Source organism: Syngnathus floridae, chromosome 10, assembly GCF_059516105.1.
Source record: "Syngnathus floridae isolate MCC-2025c chromosome 10, RoL_Sflo_1.0, whole genome shotgun sequence".
In the NCBI taxonomy this organism is placed as follows: Eukaryota; Metazoa; Chordata; class Actinopteri; order Syngnathiformes; family Syngnathidae; genus Syngnathus; species Syngnathus floridae.
The window spans coordinates 7,306,468-7,331,829 of NC_142422.1; the positions used below are offsets into that span (position 1 = coordinate 7,306,468).

General features: G+C 37.3%; 1 protein-coding gene across 3 annotated transcripts in view; it reads right to left on the bottom strand.

Annotated features, from left to right (window-relative positions):
• The window catches only part of ascc3 (activating signal cointegrator 1 complex subunit 3), a 155,610-nt gene extending 130,668 nt beyond the window's left edge, over positions 1 to 24,942 (bottom strand). For all 3 annotated transcript variants that reach the window (XM_088386269.1, XM_088386272.1, XM_088386270.1), the window contains exons 1-4: positions 24,879 to 24,942; positions 24,628 to 24,706; positions 24,432 to 24,554; positions 23,562 to 23,661 (exon numbers count right to left, since the gene is read on the bottom strand). The gene's annotated coding sequence lies outside the window, so the exon portion shown is untranslated. The remainder of the gene's footprint in view (positions 1 to 23,561; positions 23,662 to 24,431; positions 24,555 to 24,627; positions 24,707 to 24,878) is intronic.
• Positions 24,943 to 25,362: the final 420 nt, after the last annotated feature.

A 25,362-nucleotide genomic window follows, 5' to 3' on the forward strand; every position in this document is an offset into this window, starting at 1 on the left:
AAAACACTGTGTGCTGTGTTCAAAGTCATGTGTGGTTTACTAAAAGTCACTTTTCTCAGAATGACCCATACAGAGTTTTATTATGACAATCTTAACAGTCAAAAGTTAAATACCCCTTATGTTGTATAGTTTGGAATTTAGTTTTCTGAGAAGTGCATTTTGCTTCAAAAGATGCACAAAATTTTTTGAGGCATTTGAGGTAGGACACTTGCAAGACTTATAAAGTACAATTATTTGTCACGTTTAACAAATCTTAGGGCGTGGAAGTGGAAGAGGTCTGGTGTTATGCTAAAACCAGGAATCACATAGCTGGCCCTACCGAGTCTGTATCTCTCCAATACAAAATCCCTGAGACATAAAAAGGATTACTTGGACAAGTGAAGTGTCAGGGCATCTATTTAGGAAGCCTGCCTCCTTGTAGGTGTCCCACTTAGAGAAGGCCTTAAGGGTGAAGATGAGGAATATGTCTTATTCTATGAATCTATGGAGACTACAGAAAGCCATCAGGAAATGAGGAAAACCTTTGTAATGTGGTCGTCTCCTTTGAATAATGAAATTTTAACATTGGAATTGCCATTGTTTTTTCATCATTGGGTTTTATTTTTTTTACTTGTCAGTAGGGGGAAATTTTTGTTTTCAAGTTTTGCCTTTTGCCTACCTACTCTGGGGAATGGAGGGCACTCAGGCTCAGATAATTCTGAATTACTGGTTCAAACCCATCTGTGATCGTCACCAGATGTCTGTGAGTCTCTTTCCCGCAAGAGCAATTTTATTATGCTGATGAGTCTCTCATCCTCATGGAAAAAACATTAAGGTAAATATATGCACATTTTTTTCGACACTGTTTGGGGCCCAACGGTAAGAAAATTAAATGAGCTTTAATGTTTTCAAAGAATGAGAAATATTTTGGGTTCGACAAAATCTCTCCCATGATATATATCTTTTATATCCACTTTCATCAGTATGCAGACAATGATTTTTTATTGAAGTCATTTGTGGTTCTGTTTTTGGGGAAAAGAATGAGATGAATATTAAATTTCTTGTATCTGAAGTTGGTGTAGTTCAAGAGCATGTTTTGTGCCACGAGTGCTGTTGTAGGCCTACATGGAAACATCAACATTAAATGTTGCTGGGAGGTTTTTGGGTTTTGTTTTGGTTTTGTTTGCATGTTGTAAATTTCAACAAGATGTTACAGACCCATGACAGCAGCTACTTAGACAATTGGATTATGAAAGAGTGGAAAATGTAGGTTACTGCTTAGCTTGTCAGGGATGTTTGCTTTCTCCCATGTGGTGGGAAATGAGTTTCACTGACATCAATCAGCTTGCAAATTAATTGTTAGTCTTCAAAATAATTAAACTCATTTTCAAAGCCCCCAGAATATGTAATTCCTAGAATTATTAAAAACTGGCAACTGTAAAAGCCCAAATAAATCCTTTTACAGAGTGATTCTGCGAAATGAGCTGACGACTGTGTCCTAATCTATTCATTTGCAATAGAATTTAATGTCAAGCCATATCTTAGCTGTTGATTTAAATTAAAACAATTTTTTTAGGGTGAAATAAGACAAATGTTGAAGAAAAAAAAAAGTTGCCATTGATTGCATTGCTGCTTTTCTGTTCCCCAGGGGGCAAGATATGGCTCACTGTTCAACCGATGTGTTTGTTCATATAAAATTTCACATTTATGTAGAAGAAGTCACTAGGCATTTTGTTCCCGACAAGCAGATATAACATTATGCACTTGTGATGCTATTCAAGTTGATTGAGAGCTGCTGTTGCATGCACATAGTTGCCGACAACTCACATACTTTTTGTCTATTATAGATTTTTTTGCCGTAAACTCAACTATTTGCTTCTCCACCATGAGGAAAGTTATCAACATTTCTAACAAGTGTTGACCTCAAAAGTATAACATGCTTTTTGTGCCTTTACAGGCTTTTGCATGTAGCTAGAAGCCTTACAGCCTCTTTGCTTCAGACAAGGTCATCATGATAGGAAAAGCACTACTCAGCTGTGATTTTGCAGGAGAGTGAGCGGGGTTAATGAGACGGGACTGGTCACTCAAACTGGTTGAGTTCTGGGAGACTGTCATGACTGATCCTTGGGGTGTTTAAAAAACATACTAAGACACACATTGGAAGTGTTTTAAAATGTTGGTTGGAAAAAATGTATATGACTCCTTTTAAATGTTGTAGGAAAATATTTGGTTATCTGGTAGCATAACATGTTCTGTATATTTAAATTTTGTTTGCGATGAAGTACAGTACTAATCTGTTAAGTGGTCTGGGAGGAGAGTGAAACCAATGACTATTTCCAAAGAAGCTTTGCTCTACGTAGGAGCTAAAGAGCACTCACAGGTTTCCTCATGGGCCTATTAAACATTTAAATGATCTTGGTAAGCAACAGAGCTCATGAAAAATGTAGTGATCAATGCTTCAACAGCCCTTTGGATTTGCCATGTGAGGCAGTTTTTACATGATTACTGTGTAAATCAGAGTATATTTCATGTTGTACACATATTCCAATATGCTGTATTTGAAATTTTTTGGTAATCCATTTCAGTCACATTTTTTTTAGTTCTATGCAACTAAAATACCTTCAACTTACTGCGTTTTAAACCGAAATTGGAAATCAAGGACAAGAAAGTCAAACCTCTACCACCGTTTGGCTTTCACCACAGTCAATCAGAGAGTAAACAAACTTGTTTACCTGCCGGTTAAGTACAAGCACCGGCAGGTAAACGATTTTGATCCAACCTGCCCCCGTCGCCAGGCTACTGGTCGCCGCTGGATGAAAGGATGAAAATAATAAGACGATGGAGAAAAGGAGCCAGTGTAATGAAGATGTCAATTAATGAGGGACCTGCAACTTCTGTATTGCATATTAAGGGGAGGGTGAACGCTAAGGACTACAATCTCTCATTGTAGACCTCATTTATGATGACCTGATTATTAGTATTTCCCAGTAAACATTATAAATGAACTGCAGTAAAACAATCAGGCAAGAAAATGATTTTATGAGTTTATCTGGAGTTGATATCTTACAATACCTGTTGGGCTTGTTAAAAAGTGATAAGGGAAGAAAAGTCATTATTTACTACTTGATTTATATTCATTTTTTTATATCTGTGTTTTAGCACCAGATGATGACACAAAGTGTTGAATGGTTATTTCAAGCAATTGAATAACACCAAATACAGTTTTGTTCACTCTTCAAGTTTCTATCTATGAATCTTGCCCTTCACTAAAGAGCTTCCTTTAATTTTCAGCCAAGGCTAGACTCACACTCACTGCTGAAACTCTTTGCAGTCGGTCATGAAACCATGGCAACTGGAGTCACAGTCTCACAATGCATTCCAAGTTTGTCTCATTCAGATGTAGCATCTGAAAAATAATGTGGAAGAATAATGTGGCATAAAGGAGACAAAATAAAATTGTTGAAGTGTTTAGTCCCCAATCAGGAATTGCAGAGTGAGGAAAGGCACGCTGGTTACCTCTCCAAATTACTTTGAACAGGAATAGTGGAACTCTTCTTTATACAGTTAAAAGAGAATGCACTTTTTTTTATGTTGCGATTTGAAACATTTCTTTCCCTCCAGGCCGCAGTGATCGGGTTTATTTTCTCTAAGGCAGGCTGGCAACAATTAATGGACAAACTTGGGTGAAAAAGCAAATAGTCTGATCTGAATCCTATAGCGAGCTTTGCTCAGATCTAATAACGATACTGATCATTTGAATCAGGGTAACAAAACAAGCTCGATTAGGGCTCTTGAGGATATATAAACCTATCCTGAAAAGCCTTTTAATGTATGTTTTGATTTTAACCACAGCAGTAATGAACAAACCCCAAGTTTGCATGTGTGTCACATTTGTCAGTTCCGTTTATATTTTGATACTATCAAATGTAACAAAATACTGTACAGGGCCTCTGAGAATGAAGGTCGACACCATGGCAACAACAGAGACTTTGAAAAGTTGTTAGCTGAGAAAAGCAGCAGTGCTTGTGTGAAGTTGTTGGACTGGAACAGATATACGTTAATTGGAAGTAAATCTGACAGCTCAGGGAAGAAATGCAGTACACCATAGAGAGGGAAAGAGAAATGCTACCATTGTCACCTAAAGTCGAGAATGCATTAAACGGTAAACTCTGAGGAGTGGAGAGTTGGTCTTCATTATATTCCTTTGTTTTATTATATGTTTATTGCTTATGTTATAGACTATATTTCTTCTCCTAAACCAGGGTAATACAGACTGCATTATTATTAATTAAAGATTAGATTCTGCAGATATGCCTTTTGAAATGTCCAGACCAAACAACCATACATATCTTGTTATAATCTTCAACCTCGCATCAATGAATAAGTTGAGAATGGATTTAAAGGTCAGTCTTTAGTTTCCAAATGACTCTTTACTGGCAAAAGGCAAGGTTGTTAATCTTAACCCTTCAGATAGATCCTTACTATCCTAGACTGCTCTGAGTCTGAAATATCATTGCCCTTTTAATTATACCATAGTGACTAATTAGAGGGAATCCATACTGAAATCAAACAGAGTTTAATCAATGTAAGTTTCCAGGATGTGTGAAATTTAATGTCATCTCAAGTTGCAGGGACAGTTGCTCTGAAAAACTGGCTGTGTGTTTAGTCTGCAGGGGCGGTACGAGAGTGTCCCCTCACTTTGTGACTGTCATTTTACGTGTGAATATTGTTAGTCTACAAGTTTTAAAAGAGTTACTGACTGCAGGTAAACACAGTCGCTATTTTGTTTATCTTGGGCTTTTTGCATGTAATGCAGTGAGAGTTGTAACATGAACGCTGAAACGAAAAAGCACTTTGCTTTTGTCTTTGCCCTGATCAAACAGTCAACCATGCTGGAGGTGCCTAATGATTAGCATAATCACTCAGTCCCCAGAGTACTCGATCAGCTTTGACGAAGCAAACGAGCAGGCATGATGGAAAGGAGCTTTTTTTTACTTATAATTAGTTGCAAATTTCTGCTCAGTGAATTCACCATTTTGTTGCTGAGAGGTATGAAATTTGTAAATGTAAATAAATGCATGTGTCATGAAATACATCCTCTCCTGTTGCTTTCAAGAAACCTCGCTCCAAACACACATTGAAGTAAATAACCTAGAGGCAACTAAATGCAAATTTGAACTGCAAGGTTACAAGACAAGAATATACAGCCAATGCTTTTGTTTGTACTGTGTATTTTCTACGGCACATGTTTACCTACAGGCAGTTGCTGTCAGGTTGAAGTTTTGTGGGCCCAAAACGAGGCTAAAAATATCAGTTACATATAATTTGCATAAAATCATCACCACTCATCATGATTGAATGTTACGTATTTGTCGGCCTCTACAACCTTTCGTCGCTGCCTATCGTTTTTTGTGATTTAGATAGTTGCGATTCTAACTTATGCTCTTTTGTTTAGATAAAGCTCGTGTAATTGTTCAATATTTGTCTGCCAGCGCTTGGTCTGTTTGCCACCCATCACATATTTGCATTTAGTTACTTTCATCACTTCCACACATATAAAAGCTTTCAAGTGCCTGATGAAGTAGCACAAAGTGTTTCTTTATTAGCGTGAGTGTTAAAGCTTTTGGCAGAAGTTAACATTATAGCCAGGTGTGCAACACTATATGAATATTAAAAGCAAAAGTACTTAGCTTTCTTTTTTTCTTGTGATTGATTTGATGGGATGCAATCTGTCAGGAAGATTAAATTCACAAACCTGCACAAGAGGTCCTCATTTCAACAAGTATTGGTAAAAAAAAAAAACAACAACTCATGTTTACCTCAAATCAGGCCGTTACATTTTTTTTATACATATGTCAAGCACATCACTAACTCCAGTGTCCCCCCAGAAATTGATATCAATGTAAGTGACATCACAATCCTCAGCGGAAGGATCGACATTGCTGACATTCCGCCTTTACCATCTCAGTCCAGTCTTCCCTTCTCAACATGACTGTATGAATGTACAGTACACTAAAAACAATCCATCTTATCTATCATAGGGTACATTGTCATTGTTTTCTCTGGTGGGACTCCATGGAGTGGAGTAAGCATTGATTAATGGGATTGTGAGTGAAAATTGTAATCTGCAGTTATAAAATTCATGACCTACTTTAAAGACTAATTAGAAAAAGCAAATGATATTTTTTATACACCACGCCTAGGATAAAACATTACTTAACATTGACTACAAGGCACATCATATTACCCCAGGGTTTTATTTTATATATACATGCAATGAATTGCCACTGTCAAATCTTAGATGGTAGACTAGACCTAGAAAATAGCTAGATTTAGGGTAGCAATTAAATGAAGGAATATTTCTTCCCATTCACCCTACCGTGAACGAATGAATATTCCATTGCTCTAATTAACAATAACTTGCTTGAGCCATTCCACTTGGAGAAGATGTGATGATACTTTAAAAATATCTAAATAAGGAAATAGTAACTTCATTGTGAAGACTTATTAATATCCTTGAACCTGGCCCACTTATTCTGTTTTTGCACACATCACCAGACTCTCCAAATTTGTTCATTGAGAGCCCCTATGCAGCCTATTTTATTTGTTACCCTGTTCCAACACAAAAACAAATCCAGCAGTCATCACACCGCTCAAAGGCATCAGAAAAACATGTTGCATTATTACCGCCTCAGAGAAGAACACTGTTGCTTTTTAAAAATGATCCTCCATAATCTGTAAACAATCCGTGTTTTCAAATGTGAAATCCTTAAATCAGCTTAGTGCATAACAGTTCTTTTATAGAATAACTGGGTCACTTCAGTTAATTTACTACCTACCGGTACTGTGCAAGCCTTTCATTTTATTCCATATGAAGATGCTTCAACTGCTTTTCTAAAATAGAAAATAAAACCTGGAATAAAAGCTGAAATAAAATTTAGACTAACAGTTCACCACATGAAGAGAGGGAAAACGTTATTCTGCTACTTCAAATTGGTATCAGAACCCTTGAAGGATTTGTAGTAGAGAAATATTTAGATTTTGACACCTATTATTCTGTTAAAGCAAAACAATAAATGTACATTTTTTGCTGTGGACCTCCATAATCTGCATCACCTGCAGGAATGGGTGACCTGCACTATAGCTTCAACATGGAAGAAAAGAGAAAATAAAAGGTTAAATGTTTAATTTTTTGTTTTTTTAAATAATGCAATGCTAAACCTGAAATATTGCACACCTTGGCGAGAAGCAAACCTATGACCGTTTTTCATTTTGCTGACAAACTCCCTTGTAAATTAGCTTTAATTATTAATTATTGTGTGCTAAATTATTGAGTGTCGTAAAGCGTGGCTCAAACTCCTGAGGCTGCACACTAGCTATGCAATAAGCAGGAATCTATTTAAATGCTCAGAACTTGTTCCTGCCACTTCTGCTCCTTCAAACCCTTACAACATAATGAAACATAACTGGAATATCAATCAGAGGCCTTAATAATAAAACTATATTCAAATAGTAATGATGGAGTGGATAAGCTCCAAATTTTGAGGAAACGTGTCATCAGCCGGCATCATTTTCCAATTTTGAAAAACATATTCATTAAAATTAAAATGGCTTATGAGTTTTTAAATGTAGCTTGTTGGTTCCAATACAGCAAGTTTGCACATGTCCTTACACGATTAAAAAAAAATGTGTGGTGGTGTGTAATAGACTGTAATTTGTAGGAATTAGTGTAATTAATATGAATTTGAGTGTCAATTTATTTCCTACTACTTATCCTGTGAGGGTGAACTGGAGCCTATTAGGACTTACTGTGCGCAAGAGGTAAGGTACAGTACCTTAGATTGCTCAGCCGTCAATTGCACCGTGGAATAACCATGGCTGTTTGTCTCTGTACAACAGAGATGCCATTTCAGTCATCAATTCTCATCAATCACCCACTGATCCAAAATCTAAATTTGTGGCTGTTGTTATTCATCAATGAATTTCTGCTTATCGTGTAAAATTTTCTTTTGTTTCCAAGCGTCAGTGTGATGTTGTTGTTTATCATTCACAACAGAACCGGCACAACTATCCAGGTTGGTATGTTATCCTTGACAGCAAAACCCATCAGGGAGTGCAGTGTTATTTATATGGATTGTGGTGTATTTATAATGTTTATTTATCCATATGTTCTTTGCCTTCTTTATTGGGTGTGTCTGCTGAGAGAGATAGATGGCATAAACTACTTCAGTCATTTATTACTGGAAAACAAAGCACAAGAGCAGCATTGTGTCAAGCTTATGTGATTCATTATACATCAATGCACATTGCTCTTTTTGAAGTAAACGTGTTTGCTTTCGTGTTTGCAAATCATTCGTAACAGTGATCAAAACATTGTTAATCCAAAAATAACTACGATTGAAGGGCATTTTCAAATGTAGACTTTAAACTTCCATGTAAGATTTGTCATTAAAATACGACAGCAAAACAAAAGTATAATCTTATTGTATAAATGAAATTCATTTTAATTGCCTTTACATATTATCGCATAGCGTACTCATAATTTGTCTAACTGCTGAAGGCAACTTTATGGCTTGGGCATGAATGGCTGCTAATAGAACGGGCATGTGGGAAGCAAAAATAGTTATATTTTTGTATATGGTTTCATTTTAAGTTCTGTTTTAACATTGGGTTTATAGTAATGGTCCCACTTCTCAGTTTTTCACATTTTATATCGGTTTCAGACTCTTCAATTTGCTTGCTTTATCTCGTTTTCCGCTCATCGTCCACATCGTTTTCTACCTTCGATTTATTCAGCTCAATCACTTGAACAGTGAAGGCAATCATCAGGGTGCTCATTTTAACAAGTTGGGAGCTACACTTGCTGCAAATGGCTTTGGTTAAGAAGCAGCTTTTATAGGTGCAGGCCTCATTTTCGTGACAGTCACTTAAGGGGAAATGCTATGCTACGCTTGTGCTGACATGAAAAGTAAAAAGCTCTTCCTGATAGTCTCATTAATATGTAAATTTAAACCCACAAGTGTATCCTCACATCATTAAAAAGTCACCACACTCCTTTTTACTCATTTAGTTAATGGAGCGTAAAAATTAAAAAAGGAAAGACATTTAATTGTGCAAAAAAAAAAAAAACATTGCATCTTTACTGTTTACATACTGCATGACTTGGACGACTAATTGGATGACGAGACCAAATGGAGCCTGAACTACAATAAATAGCTATAGGTCACAAAGTATTGTTGAAAGGGGAACAGCTCAATTCAAATTATTGGGCACATTTCAAACTTATTGCTATCGGTTATCAGATAGTCATGTTAAAATTAGCATTTACTATTAAATTACTATTTGTAAATGACTATATTGTGTTCATTCATTTGTCAGGGTTTTGAACCAGCTGGTTTAAGATTCAAATCCTGTTGCAGACCACACATTTGAAAATGAGGACTGGCAAGGTTGCTACGAGATTAGCCTCCTGCCAAGGTGCCCTTTATAATTAAATGATAAATGTGTGTTGTTCTATTTGCATGTGAATGTATGACATGAGTTGGGTATTGAATTAGGCCATCAATTATTATGCCATATCACAGCGGGATGCTTTCAAGAGAAAAGCACTGTTCTCTTGTGTCTTATCATTTTTTTCCCGATATCCTCTTAATCTCACTCGGGGTCCTTTAGGTAGGATAAGAAATTGCGTTTGTCTGTCAATTGCACCATATTACCCATAAACTTTGCAATAAAAGTGGATGTCTCTTTGCTCAGTGGGCTCCACCCAAACTCAGAAAGCAAGAATAAAAGTATCTTTAGTGAAAGCATATTGAATCTTTTATGTGAAAGACAGAAGTATAGAATTTTACTTTAGTTCAATTTCTGTGGGTTTTTTGAATACCTCCTCGCTTTGTTCAACACTTTCTCCTCCCTAGTTGATGATGTACTGAAGGTCATGGTTCTTTATTATTGAGTGAAATATCTTATTTTTCCTTTTGTGTTCATAATATTAATCAATCAGAAATAGTTTTGTGCCCAGCGCAAGTCTCGTACCAAGTGCGGTCTGATGGATGGAGTCTTCTTTCTGTTGGTATTTTCGGTAAAAATCACATCAATCAAAAAGTGGAAAATGTATATTTTTCTTTTAAAATTGTTTACAATTCAGATTATCAAGAACCGTTTTGACAGACTGAGTACTGGAAGTAAGAACAATAATGATTATTGTCAAATTGTACTCTTAATTGTACTTTAGAAGCCTTGAACTCATTAAAACATGACAGCATCTCGCCATTTTTGGTTTCCCAATCATTTGTATGCGCAAGATGTCCTCCATGTATCTGTCCCTGTTATAATTGGGTCAGTAATCTGTAAAGCGGTGCGTATACGTAACTTTCTTATCATTCTGTGTGAAAGTTTTTACATTACAGAGTGTTTTTACATCAGAGCTCCCAGAGATATCATAACCTAATCGAGTGCCTTCATCACTTCATCAACGTCATAAAACAGGGACGTCTCACATGTTCATTTGAAAAAGATATCTTTCACATTGTTTCTTCCGCACGCTTCACTAATATCAGAGGAGCACTATACTAGAGTACCAGGAGAGCAATACGTGCCCTATTTAAGTTCTACCCCTGATCCTCCTATATCGATTCATTCCCTTTAAACAATAGCGTGCTTCTTAACATGTGACCTTGTTTGCATAAAGGTTGTTGGAGTATACCATGATGAACGACGCCAGCAAATGAATACTTGGTTTAATATCCTGAGACTGTAATTAAATTGCCTTGTTCCTGATTCAATGTCACTTAAGCAACTTCCTTACACAGGGTGTGTTGAAAATCGATATGAGTTTCAAACAAAGGGCGTGTAAGGCAGCTCAATACATATACCAGAAGTCTAAAACATTGAAATAAAGTCACCTTCATTTTCCATTAACAAAGTCTACTTTGCTATAACGGTATGTTCTATGGAGCGACATGACCCATATATAGTTTTCGGGATTCAAAATCAGGATTATTGGAACCCCTGCTGTAGACCTTGGTTCTAAGTGACTCAGCCTTTTCTGGCAGATTCAAAGCAATGATTTAACGGATAATATGATAAAAGCTGACGGTGTCATAATTTATATTATGTTATAATTACAGTATCTTCATAATTCTAAGAATAAAAGGTCACTTAGAATCAGTGCTGTCTTTCCTCTTGCTGTCTCATACACACATCACCACGTAAAACAGCTTCACTGCAGGGAAGCCAAAGTCACAGCCAACAAATACAAGATGCAAATCGACAAATAAGCAGCAACAAATGCATAGACATTCATGAATGCACTAAGACTGAATGAAGGGAGGGACGCAGGGATGGATGTGTGGGATGGGATGGAAGGGAGGGATGGAGGGACGAATGGACGGACGGATGGATGTGTGGGATGGGATGGAAGGGAGGGATGGAGGGAAGAATGGACGGACAGACAAAGAGAGAGGAAGTGACGGACGGACGGATGTTGCAGCATACTACATCACAAAATGCATTGATGATGTCACCAACGTCCCGCGGAATCAGGGAAGCAAAATATCAACACAATCGCCATCGAATGTATCATCACTAGTTGCATCACTTTGTGGGAACTGCCATCTGCAGAAAGACTTGCAATGCATAGTTAACACACCTTGCGAGATCTTCACTGCCACCCTGCTGAGCTTCTCAGACATTTTTGACTTCCGTGAACAACAGAGCCATGAGCATTGTTGATAACACCTCCATCCCCTCACACACCTCTCCTGTCTTCAAAAAGAAAGTACTGACGCCTCCAACTCAATCCACAAGACTTGTGGACAGCACCTTCACATCAAGCTGTCAAGATGCTAAGCTGTGGCCACTTGTTTCCCCTGGCCCATGAATTTAACCTATACGCTTGCACTAAAAATCGACGTGGTCTCTGACGGACTTATTGCAGTCACACTGTTTATCACTGTACTGTATCTCAAAATCTGCTTTTGTAGTCCGGAAATAACTGTATAAATCACAATCTACTTGAAATGTGTTGCAAGGTCTGGCTTACCCCACCCTCTATAGCAGAGGTGTCAAACTCATCTTTTTTGCAGGGCGCATTGTAGTCATAGCTTCTTTCGGAGGGCCATTGTAACCCAAATAAATGTATGAGCACCTCATATATATACAGTAAAAGCTACAAAACAAACTGAAAACCAACTCATTTTCAAATCAGACGAGTAAAAACTGATCAAATAAAAAAAAAAAAAAAGATATTCGTAAAAGAAGACAATTTGCAATACTAGTAATGACACGAAATTGATGCACAATTTGTCTTCGCGGGCCACATAAAATGATGTAGCGGGCCGTATCTGGCCCCCGGGCCTTGAGTTTGACACCTGTGCTCTATAGTATACGTCCGAATTCAACCATAAAAGGTACTGTAAATTCAATGATTCTCATAAATTAAAACAAGGTGCGATTAAGAAGTGCGGGAGTCACTGAACAGTCAATATGGAGTCTGAATTCCATCTGGTTGTGGTGTATGATAAACTTTTGAACATCTACAAATTATTCACTATTTTGAAAATGAAATAGCACAGGAAATTAAATGTAGGAATGTCATGAGGACACCATATGCTGTATGTATATATGAATAGATGTCTGACAATAGATCAATATTTGGTGTACGTACAGTCTTTGCCGTTAAAGGCATTCATCATATATGTGATGCGTACTTTGCTGATTCTCTGCCAAATTACAAACCCCAGTAAAAGCATATAGCCCTCAGCTCACTTATTCAGTGGAGAATAATTGAGTTTCTGCTGATTCTGTTCCTCCCTAAAATATTTACAGCTGTTGTGCTGAAAAGAAAAGTTGAAGCTGCATCATTTATGGTGGACAATAGCAGTAATGTGTACACTATAAAAGGCTTTTAATGTTTAAAACAAAGGCAGCAGGAAGTGATTTCTTTTGATTAGTACTAACCTAATGGACCAGTGGAACAGCAATTTGCTTTCTGTTCAGTCGAACGAGGAATTTCATGACACCTCATTCTCTTGGCACTGCATTCAAAATGCAGAAAACAAGTCGTAGTCTCAGCAAGGGAAAACTCCAAAAGGTCATTTAAAATTTTATTTAAAAGGGTACAGGGAACAATTGGAACATAAGGGACGAGCATACAGCACATAGCAACGATGAAGTCATGAGCTTGAACAGAAATACAAAAAAGTTGAGTGATCTACCCTAAACCTGAGTTCAAATAGATCACTCGAGGCCACGTGCTCATTATGTTGTGCTACTTTTTTTCCAAGATTGTGACAAAAAATATTGTTGGTATTAATCACAAAATCCGTACAACTGCAACACATTCATCAGATGCTAAAACCCGTAGCGCTTTGGTGACTCTAGATAACCTTGAGCCGATTGCTGGTCGCCCAAGGCGGTGACGTCTCATTAGAATGTGGGCCCTATCCACTTTCAAAGCTACTTGCCGTGGCAACGGGTGGACGAAAACCGAAAGAGGCTTAAAGAAGATAATGCAAAGAAGCTTCCCTTTGGAAAAAAAAAGAACCTCCCCATCAATTTTCAGAGTCGAGACTGAAGACAAGTAAGCGATACTGTCTTTCAAATGTCCTGCCACAGATTTATTTTAGAATGCTTTGTCTCATAAGATACAGTGAAATGTCTGGTGAAACATAAAATAAAATACAATTAACAATTAATTAAAATTAATCCAGCCCTGTGTTGCCATGTTGGATGTTTTTTCCTATTTCAAAATGTATATAACACAAGGCACAGTATACACTTAATGACAATAAATACTTTACCTAATAGCTGATCAAGACTGAACATACTATAATACTATGCTCATTGATAGATAAACAAATCACTTTTGCCCACAACTACAGTTTACAGTGTACAGAACAATTCTGCTCCAAAAGGCTGTACAAGTCACCGTGTGAAAGCCAACGAATACGAATAAAGGCAAAGCTGATGACAGATAAGGCACCCCCAGACTTTGACAGATTTGCTCCTTAAAAATCACCTATATGGTCACCTGAAATTCCATTTCTTTGTACTGATAAGAGACAAGTGATAGCAGATAACAATCTGTCAACACAAAGTAAATTAAAATTGCAGGGACTTAAAAGCTGATAGTATCTTAAAGCAAAATCCAATTTATTCGAACATAACATGCTGAACTACTTTGATGATGTGTTTTGCTGTCTGTTGATGACGTTGATGGTTAATTTATACGATACATGCACAATATCAATTAACCTTTTTTACCATAAAGTAAAGTCAATTAGAATAAACCCATTGTTTACTAGCATACTGGCTATATACATACAGTTCATGCATGTGAGTTACTCACCGTACTTTCTCAAACATTGACCTTTATAACCTTGAGAATATACGTGCATCATAAAGACGATTAAACCACTGATAATAGATTTTGACATTTCTTTTTTGACAGATAAAAACTAAAACTAAACATTAGTCATCTTCTTGCATCTCACTGATAAGTGTGCTGCAAAAAGTGCATTTACGCAAATGCTGTTATCTGAAAATACATACGAGCATTATTAAAAATCCACACATTTGATCTTCTGTTTTTTAGCCACAACCAGTAAATCATAGCCTCTTACTTTACACTTCCCCATTCAATCATAAATGTGAATGCATTGCAGAGCATCTTGGAAATTAAAGCAAACCTGTTGATCAGTGGTGCTTTTGTGTGAAGTACAGCAGCAAGAAATAAAACAAACATTTACTTACAGAAATTGAGGAGCCTCTGGATGAGGTGGGGATCAGAAAGTAAATATTGGGATGTGAAAGAAATGATCATAACATGTTGAAACAAAACAGTGGCAACAAATCACTGCAGGAAGGAAAAGCAAACACTTCGTTCCGACATCCAAATGCCACATAATTAATTATCAGAACTATATTTTATAGCAAGCAGAGTGCATAAGAAGTTTGGTGTTTTTTTGTGTGAGACAACACCCACAATAATCGATGGGGAGACATAAAAATATAAAATAAACAGTTAAAACGCTTGTATGCTAAGGTCAGAAAATCTGAACAATGCATACTTATGTAAAAAGTGCATTTGAGTTAAAAAAAAAAATGCAGCCTGCAGATATTTTTTTCAATTTACCCACTAATTATGATGTTATCTTATTCAAGGAAACCAAATGTGACACCTCATTCCACAGCCACAATCTTGTCGGCCTGAGAACAAGTGCGTACATGTGTGCAATGTAGATTGGTTTGACGGTTCAGGCAAGGCTGCAACCTGGCTCCAGCTGACCTTGACTTTTTTTTTTCTTTGATTATCAAATACTTTGGTTTTTATACATTCCTCTCCCTCTTTTTGGCAGTATCGTCCAAATCACATAACTCAAGCATAAACAAAATGAATAATAAAGCAAAAAACAGATATTTTTCTTTTTTCTATTGTTAATATTATGTTGACAGTGCACCAAAAGAAAGATATTCATTATCTGTCATCATATTCATTTCTATGCTAATGTGAAACTAGTTTCAAATGAAAATGTAGTTTGAGACTTTCAAATAAAAATAATTGGCTATTGCACATTGGTTTTGAGACATTTCCAACCACATGCTACTCGCGGGCTGTATTCCATAAAACATAATGAATATCATGCAAATAACTAGCCTGTTTCTTGCAGCCTGAACCTTTCAGCGGTTAGAATCAAATGTTTCATTTGTTCAACAATATAAACAGAGACTGTAATAAAAGACAAGACGGTAACACATCATGAAACTTGATTTTTTTTTTTTTTCAAAGCAGTTTTATAAACACTGTTAAATGAATACTCACCCCCAATTTTTTTTGTTGCGTTTTTCCATTTAAAAGAGGGCAATTTTTTACGTCATGGGTCGTTATTACGTTATGGGCTGCTACTATGTTATAGTGCAACCTTTTTGCCATTGTCTCGTGGTCACGATTTTGCTGAATATTCATTGGCTAGAATCAGTCAACACTGAACGTGTTTGTGATCCTTTTAATGAAAAAGATAGAAGGTCCTTATAAACTCACTGAAGTCATGAAAATCAATTATTTTCTAAGCTCCTTCACATAGTATTGGTCAAGCCCCGTTCACCCCGCCCCCACCCCCTGGGAGAGAACAAAATTGTGGAGCCTTGCCTGTATCTGACCAAGATATTAGGGCTATATTACAGTCAGAGTTCACCTCTCTGTCTTCTCTTGGTAGAAAAGCAAGAGATTGGATTAGCGAGAAGATGCCATCTTCTTTGCAATCAGACGCCTGCTCAGATCCTGACAGTGACAAATGTGGCTTTTAATGTCCTGCTGCATGCAAGCTCCACATTAATTGCATTTTTCTGCAAGGTAGATGAGTGTCACACAGAGTGACAATGGATGTTACAATTAACTGAATAGAATTATGGTCTGTGACTCACTGTGCTGGAAGTCTGTGGAGGTTAGGTAAATGGAAAAAATCAGATCAAATCAGATCTGATACCCAACTTGAAAAAATTTGAATCTTTGTTTAAACCCACCTGTGCATCAATTATGTAAGCAGATGTATTGGAGCATGTGATTGACGATTGTGTTTCCACTTCCAGGTATATTCTGTTCGATTGATTTGTCAAACTATAAATAGCGCTGGAGGTCTATGCTCAGTTTTAGTTTTAGGTATTGCCTGTGCAGACACCATTTACAATTTGAATAAACTCATGAAAATCATTCAGCTATTTATGAGGGGGGGCAAGCAATTTTCATGCTGCGAAAAGATGGGAAATCAATCAGTGCTATCACACAATTGTTATCAAGAGACAATTCAACTCTTTTGAAAAACCTGAAAAAGGAGCCACGGGTGTTTGTGCAGCATTGTGCTATTGATCATAATGTGTTTTAGAGAGATGTTTCTTGTGAAAAACTTTGTTGTCAGAGAACAAACATTTGTTATTTTCTGATGTGTGAGACGGAAAAACAACTGCTACTGGTATTTACTGGGTCTCTTATCAAGTTTTGGCTCTGAATTAAATACCCCGCTCCTCTGTATGTGCCCGAGGCACGCTTGAAGGCATTCATGCTGCTTTAACCCTGCTATTTGCCACTGGGTATGAGGCTTTTTAAATTGGGTCAGCGAATCCATCAATATTACAAGAAGTGGACCTTATTAGCAGGTAAATTCTCCACACAACAAAACAAAAAGGAACATTTTGAAAGTCCTTGTATTTCTACAAAAAGCATGAGCTTAATGTTACAGCCAACTGAAGAAATGTACTTGTGATGAATGATAATGTTTCTTAAAACAACTCTTCCCTTTTTGAAATATACTATTATTTCAGCATATTTACTATATTGTGTATGTATAAAATATCACCCCTTGACAAATTCGATCAGCCGCTACTGCCGGAAAGTATAATGAACAACATAACTGTTTTCGGAATAGCATTTCTTAAAGTAACAACATAACAAAAAAAACTGCAAATAGCGTTAGGTTTACAATGATAAAAATCACTATTTACTCACCTTTAAAAATAATTCTCAACTGTCAAGCCCGACTACGAAGAAGACTCTGGTGCGCAATTATCTATAAATAACTCGCTTCACTCATGGTTGAAGCAAGACCGAGAATCATGATGGTTGACTACACTCAATCTGTTAAAGCAAATGAAATCCTGATTTCTAAGGTAAAGAGGACATTACGTAAATGGATATTCTGATGGATTACAGGTATTGTATCACTTCACAACACAAACGCTGCAGTCAGCACATTTATCACAAGATTAGGACAACGTATTCTCACACAATCCTACGAGTCTACAATTAACCTGGAAGTGACAACATCTGGATCATGTCTATATACAGTACCTAATAAATATCACAGCACACCATCAAACAAATATGTCTTAAATGTAAATACAAGAACAAACACACACGGACGCATGCGCGTAAACACACTCACCCACACACAGATTTTCTTGGCACAATGGTTTTGATTAGTTTTCTGTATTTCGCAGGTAATATGCGTGTGTTGGCTTCATCATGCCGCAAATTTGAACCGAAGCAGATTGCAGCCGAGTGTAAAGTAGTTGGAATGAAAATGAAGGCCTGCAAATTCATGGCCATAGTCCTCAGTTGGAAATGGGAGGGATGCTCAGCAAAAGAGTCAAAACAAAATAGCATATCAACATCTGCTGTTGTCCTCCACTCTGGATCCTTCCAAATTTCACAGGGGCAATTTCATTAAGTGCCTCTCGCTGCCAGGGCTCATTCACAACTCTGTCGGACATCCCCTAACAGACTCGTCAGAGAACAAAAAAGACAGAAGAAAAGATGTACCTGCCAACAATGTTTTGGATGTTTTTGCTCAGCGTGTCAGGGTCAAGTGAGACTAAATTATGTTACTTGACCAAAAATACATCCCCCTATTTAAAGTTTTTTAATCTTACAAGACATGAGTCATTGTTCATTTTTATTTTAACTTTGATGACTGCTGCAGGACCAGCATGCATTGAAGCAAGGCATTTTCTATGTCAAATATATGTAATTATAAGAATATGACCCTGCTCTATATGAAAACCTTGCCAACTGTTATTTTTAATTCAGGAACAAAACATTAATAGAACAAACAAACATAATAGACCTGGAACTGGGAATGCGTTGCTATACTATATTTACTTTCATTATGCTATGTGTATAATTTTTAGTGTTAAGTGTTTAAATGACCTTTCACAGCAGTCACAGAGCTCCATTTATTTTTCTCACAGCTGCATATAACACTAGAATTAATACTTATACTGGAGAATCAGTGTCGTGCATTGGCTAGAAACTAACTTTGCCACTCTTCATACAAAATAAAAAAATTAAAATCAATTATTTCACTGTCCTTGATTACGTAAGACAACATGTGTTTAGCTTTTATTGTGACCATGAGACATCTCAATGGAGGCAGATGGTCTGTCTTCTAATAAGCAGGCATTATATTTTGACAAACACGTGCAGCATGAAACACATTGGAATACAATTTACTGGATTGAATCTCGTTTGAAATTGGAAAGAAGACAAACATATGAAGAAAACCAAAGGATACTACAGCTCCTCGTTTGAAATTGGAAAGAAGATAAACATATGAGGAAAAACAAAGAATGCTACAGCTCCTTAACCTGAGATTGTGTTACATTTCTCAGTTACCAGTTATCCCACCGAGCCTTAGGAGGTGAACGCTTCTAAAATGAGGTGTCATTGCGAATTACATGAGCAGCTGAGACCCAGCACCATCCCATCGACTAGGTTCATTCATCCAGGTGGCACCCAAGGTAATCGCTCACGATCTGGCGCACAGTTAAGTGACAGAAATTGGTGCTGATACGGTGCTTGTGTCAAAGGTGAAAGTACGTGTGTATGGAATGACGTAGGGTGGCTTTGAAATAAAAGGCACACGCATTCCTCCTGCATTTTCACTATTAGCTTCATCAAATTCCTGATACAGTCAAATTGTGGCACAATAAGAGTCAAAAGACATTCAAGGTATGTATGTGATGAAATTTATCTTTGTTGGTGGTGTATTGAAGCATTTTCCAATCATAAGCAAATGGTGGTGACATTTCTTTCATATTCACTGTGATATCGTAATCCGGCATTGTTTTGTTGAGGTTCCCTTATCTCCATGCATACTAACCGCCTCCCCTCTTCTTTTTAATGCAAAAGTTGGAATATAGGGTTTTCATTTTTATTTTTTTCTATCCTTTATAAGGTGTCAACAGTAAGCAGGGCTGGGCACTCAAGAAAATGAGGCGTTCTACCTGGAAGAAAGCTCAACGAGTAGGCAGGCCTTTATGAAAGAATAAAGGCTAACATAATGACAGGACATAGAATATAAAAGAAACGGCAACTGCTTAGCAACTGGATACATGACGCAATCAGGCGTATGACAGAATGAACTGAGGACAAAGCATAAAGGTTCAGCAAATGTATAGCAACTGATCCATCGAGAAATAAGGATTTGCTAACTAGTCCCAACATCATTACTTCACAACAATGACATCTTTGTGAGAAATGAACAAGAAATTTGTCCCTAAAACAACATTGACCTTATTATGATTTTGAGGACATGAAGGATGTGGAGACTAGGGGTAAGTCAATGCCACAGGGGACGATGGCAGTTGAAAACCTTTTATCCCCAGTGTCACCTGAATGTATGTGCTCACTCAGTCTAATGGAGGATCATCTTCCCACCCCCTGCCATTCTCCAACACATCCTGATTTCATCAGCCGTTGTAATCAATCTGCCTCCCTGGGAGCATGAGGAGTTGATGCATATGTACAGAACCTCAGGAATTATGCACACATGTGCTTTCAAAGTCTGTCTCAGATATATTAGATGTGAAAAAACAAAACGATTTCCTTTATCATTTTTAAATGTTCATGCATCACAAATGATAATTCTAGAATAGTTTAACAACATCGCAAACTCATTTTACAACACTACACTGAATGAATAATCTCCATTACTTCCACTAACAACCCAGGTTAAACTTAGCTTCTCACTGTCATGGAAAGATATCACTCTAACAGTCGACACAGAGAGCATAAATATATGCAGTTTTCAAGAGATCAACTAAGGATGGATTGCATAGGGGGAAAATAACTATGGTAGGTAAATTTCCGACAAGCAAACCATGAATAGCTTCAATACGTATCCCAAAAAAGCCATTACTTTTTTGTAAAAATGTTGCTTTTGTTGGACTTGAATACAGTGCACAATACTCTAAATTCACTGTCACCTTTCATACAACTAACTCATCACACATCCATTATTGTCTTAATTAGTGGTGACACAAATGAGTCTTCTCCAAGCTGGAAATATCCAAAATAGGCATGATTAGTCATTTTTGATGTTGGCGGCGAAGACACTGAATGTGGTTAGATCTGCTTGTGAGGCCGGTTGGATGTACTGACAGATTCTCTGGGATGACTTAGGGTCTCATGTGCCGGTATATGTTCTCTAGGTACTGGCATTATTGTGTGACTCAAAAAGGATTCCATTCAATCATTTCAAAGGGCTCACTCTGCCCCTAGAGGCAATCATAGAATATCAACCCTTGCTTTCATTTGTAGGTAGCTTTCCACAGGGATTGGGATTCCTTATTACGTACACTATACACATCACAACTCTATTTGGGGCTAGAGGACATTAATGAAGAAGAACAGGCAACCTCTTAGATTAATTCTCTTATGTGATGCAAATCAAGCTGGAAGCCCCCCTACCTAAATGCCTATGCCAGTCCTCAGGGGGTCTGATGCCTCCCACTCTCCAGCAAGTCAACATCCGACGAAGATATATGTATTTGCTTTCACTCCCTCTGAATATATATATCGTCTTAAGAGCCTTCTATTCACATCTAGTATTTCCAATTTAATTACAATCCTTCAAGGTAGCATGTCTGTCAAAAATGTCCATACAGGGGAGCGTACTGGAGAGTTAATAAGCATCTGATTGAAAATTAAAAGCGGATGTTTTGAATTTCAGATGTCTTGTAGCAAGCAGTTAGCTTTTTGTCACAGCATGCTTCCTTAGAAAGAAAAATGCGCCATGACAATATGACAGACAAGGCCAATTAGCTTCTTCTCTCATGTCACAGACTGAAAATAATATTTACGTGATTATGAAAGAGGGTTTTTATTTTCAGCTAAATTTCTAAAAATACTTTTGTATTCACACGTACACGTACTTCAAATGTTGGACTTAAAGGTGAGTCATGTGACCACTTTTAATGCAAAAGGTTTATAGCCGTTGTATAAAGTGCCTGCACTGAATAGCTAATCGTATTCAGTGGAATCTGTGAGGTGCACACAGGTTTTTATAAGGTCAAGAACAAAAAGACCATATTAGTCAGTCAGATGCTTGTTTTTACATTTTGGTCCCCACCGTGAAAGAACCGATGTCGGCATTTTAAAAAAAGTTGCAAGAGTTGTTTTGGTGAGTGAATTATTCACTGCTGTTGATGGCGCAAGTACACTGCTCTTTACTAATAAATGAATGGCAGTGAGGTGTCATGAAATTTTGCCTTGACTTGAACAGAATCCTAAATTATGACATTAAGTTTCCACACTATTCTTGGAACTTGGTCCATCCTTACAGTATAGAGCGGTCAGTCACCTGGTGATGCTCCTTGGTTTTAAGAAACCTGGCCATGAGTGTATTGTGCTAAATAAATTACCAATCCAACAGAGGAGAAATACTGAATTTTGTCACATAGCACTACATCATTTTGTACCACATCAGCCTGCAATATAGCAGTCTGTGAATGAATAAATAAAATAAAAAAGTGCAATCCACACATTTATAAAGCTAGCCTGCATTAGGTTATTAACCCCCAAAAAAATGAATGATCCAGCAACTGGACTACTGTGCAACCGGAAATCATGAAGAAGGAAAAAAAAAAAAATGTCCCTCTTTACCAAGATTTAGAAATAAATGTTTCTAGTTCCAAAATCGCACAGACATTTCTTAGTTTCATAATCTGACATCAGAAAGCATTCTATAATACCATAGACCAACACACTCTTAAATCTACATAAAGTAGCATACAGGACAAAATGAGATTCATTTTCCACTTCAAGTCACACATCGCACTCAGCCGGTTATCTTCAGGGATATAACTGAATCGACCTATTTCAATGGCTAGAAGGTGAATACCAACTGAGCGACCAAGGATCTTTGATTTCTAGATAAATGAGATAAATCATATCAGTCATAGGTTAAGTCTTCTTTGATCAGTCATGATAGGTTTATCAATATATCGATATCGATATGGACTACGCTGATAAACTAGTATCAGTAGTAAATAAATGTGCATGTACAATACTGTAGAGTAGAAATGATACATTCATGTCATGTGCCTGAGCGTTGTAGTTCATATTAGGGCTGTTCGATTATAGGTAAAAATCATAATCACAATCATTTTGTTCAATATTGAAATTACGATTATTTACACTATTATGTTTTTGGAATTGGAAAAGCATTTATTGAACATGTTTGGAACAGTATTTACTGAACATGTTTAAAAAACACTTACCTGTTAACAGTGTTGGGAAAGTTCATTTTCTACACAAACTAGTTCAAAGTTCAGTTCACAAATTGTAAAATAAACTTGTTCAGTTCATAGTTCATCTTGTAAATGTTATTTTTATACTCACAAATACATTGAAAAGTAATCTCAAAAATATGTTCGAACGTAGTCGTGGGCTAAATCCCTCAAACGTGGCATTATTTCCCATTATGTCATTGGGAATTGACTTGAACATATTTTTTCAAGTTTGGTCTGTATCAAAATAAAATCTAGTCTTAACCAGCCATAAGTGGACTGCTGGAACAACTGAAGCATATTTCACTTTGATGGGGAACTATATTGATAAGGTGTGTCAATCTTGTAACAATACATGTAGGCGTACAAGCACACTGCATATAATATTTCTGAACTCCTCATAAAAATAACCAGTGATTGGACCAATTGCAGTAAAGTCAAGGCAGTAATTACAGACATGCTCAGGGTTTCTGCTGTGTATAAAATCTGCTGAAAACATGTTTTGCACACGCACTTACCCTGATCATAAAGGACTCCATAATGGCTGATGCAAGGCTTGCGTGTGTCTGGGCAAACATTGTTTGTTTCTTCCACCACAGCACCAATGTAACTGGCAAACTGAAAGAAATATAAAGTCAGTTGCTATTGCCACACCACATACTGATAGTCAGTACATACATAAAATTCAGTGTCATAAATTCTGGAGTGACTGTATGAACAAAATGAAGCTGTCTTCTTGAAGGGACGAGTTTGTGCCTTCACAGAGAATAGCCCCTTATAAATCAGGTCACCAATGCACTGAAGCCTTTTGAAGAAACCACAAAAGATTTAAGCAAAGCAATAGGGAACCATTTCCAAAGTCATACCATTGATAAGTCTTTTTTTCAATGTACTGCAGGGCAGAAGGAGGACACGAAGAGTCCTAGCTTGCAGAGCAATGGATGTGGCACTTTGCTAACAATGAACACACCCATTTACTTGCAGTTAGAAAGCCCAAGAAGAAACCTTGAGAAGAGACCAAAGAACGAGAGATGACCGGGTTGCAATGAATGCAGAAAGGGCAACATTTATCAAAATAAAATTGCACTAGAAGGAGGAAGCTGAACTGCGGTGGCAGTTTCTGACATTTTCAAGAGTATATGAAAAATGTGTGATGTAAAAAAACAAAATGCTAAAAGAAGACTTTGAAGATTTCTTGCTTGTTCAAACTATCCTTTGGCAACAGCACCGCCATGTCATTATTGCATCCCTATAGGAAAGAAAACGACCAGATGAGCTCCCTAATCAGAACATGGATTCCCTGGCTCAATCATCCCTGTCAGAGGGAATAATTATGCTACCATCATCTTAATTAAAACTTAGCCTGATAATTAAAAGTCTTTGTTTACCTTGCAGGGGCAGCATTGATATGCGTGTCATCAAACACTATTCCTGGCATTCAATGCCCTTGCTTCAATTTGCTTCTGGCTGAGAGGCTGTCATTCCCTTTTCCTTTTAGGTATGCTCTTTTCCTGTCAGAAAGGCACAATAGGCTTGAGGGAAACCTCAGACGACACCCAATTATCCAATGTTTGCTGATTGTACCAAAATGACTCTTGATGGACAGCTTTGATGTGGGAAGACCTTCCCAGGAGGTGAGCTCATGGCAAAAGAGGAGTGCAGACTAAAGGAAGCAGGAAACAAGGGTCATGGATGATGAAATGTGAAGGACAGAATAAGCAAGGCCAGAGGATCAGCAAAGGTAGAAGGAAAAAGAACAGCAGTGGGATCTTTATCATTGAGTGCAGTAGTATTTTAATTCAAATGTGATAGGACTATATATGATTATATATTACCTTTAGCATGGCGATGTCATTTCTAATGAAATCTGAGTTATTTTGGTGGCTAGTTTTCAAACCTGGAAGTAAGGCACCTGGTTCACTAAAAATGCCACCCACCTGTATACTCCACCCATTCATCTGTAGACTTGTGGTGCATTCAATGACTGCTCACAAGTAGGACTTCTTGCAATTACATAGAAAAAAAAATCATCTATACATCAAACAGCAATGAGAGGTTACGTTGAATTGATGTGATGCACCAAAATCAGAACAGAACATATCAACTGAAGTTGCAGGAACAACTGCTCTGAGAAACTGGGCATGTGTTTAGTCTACAGAGGCTAACTTTGTGACGTCACAATGGGAGGACCTGATTATTTCTTGGATCGGGCGGGGCTGCTGCTTAGAGAAGAGGAATGAGCAGGGATGATCTAAAATGAGTGAATGGAGGAAAATGCCACTTTGGAGGGGTTTGGGGTGCTAAATCTGTATTTCAACA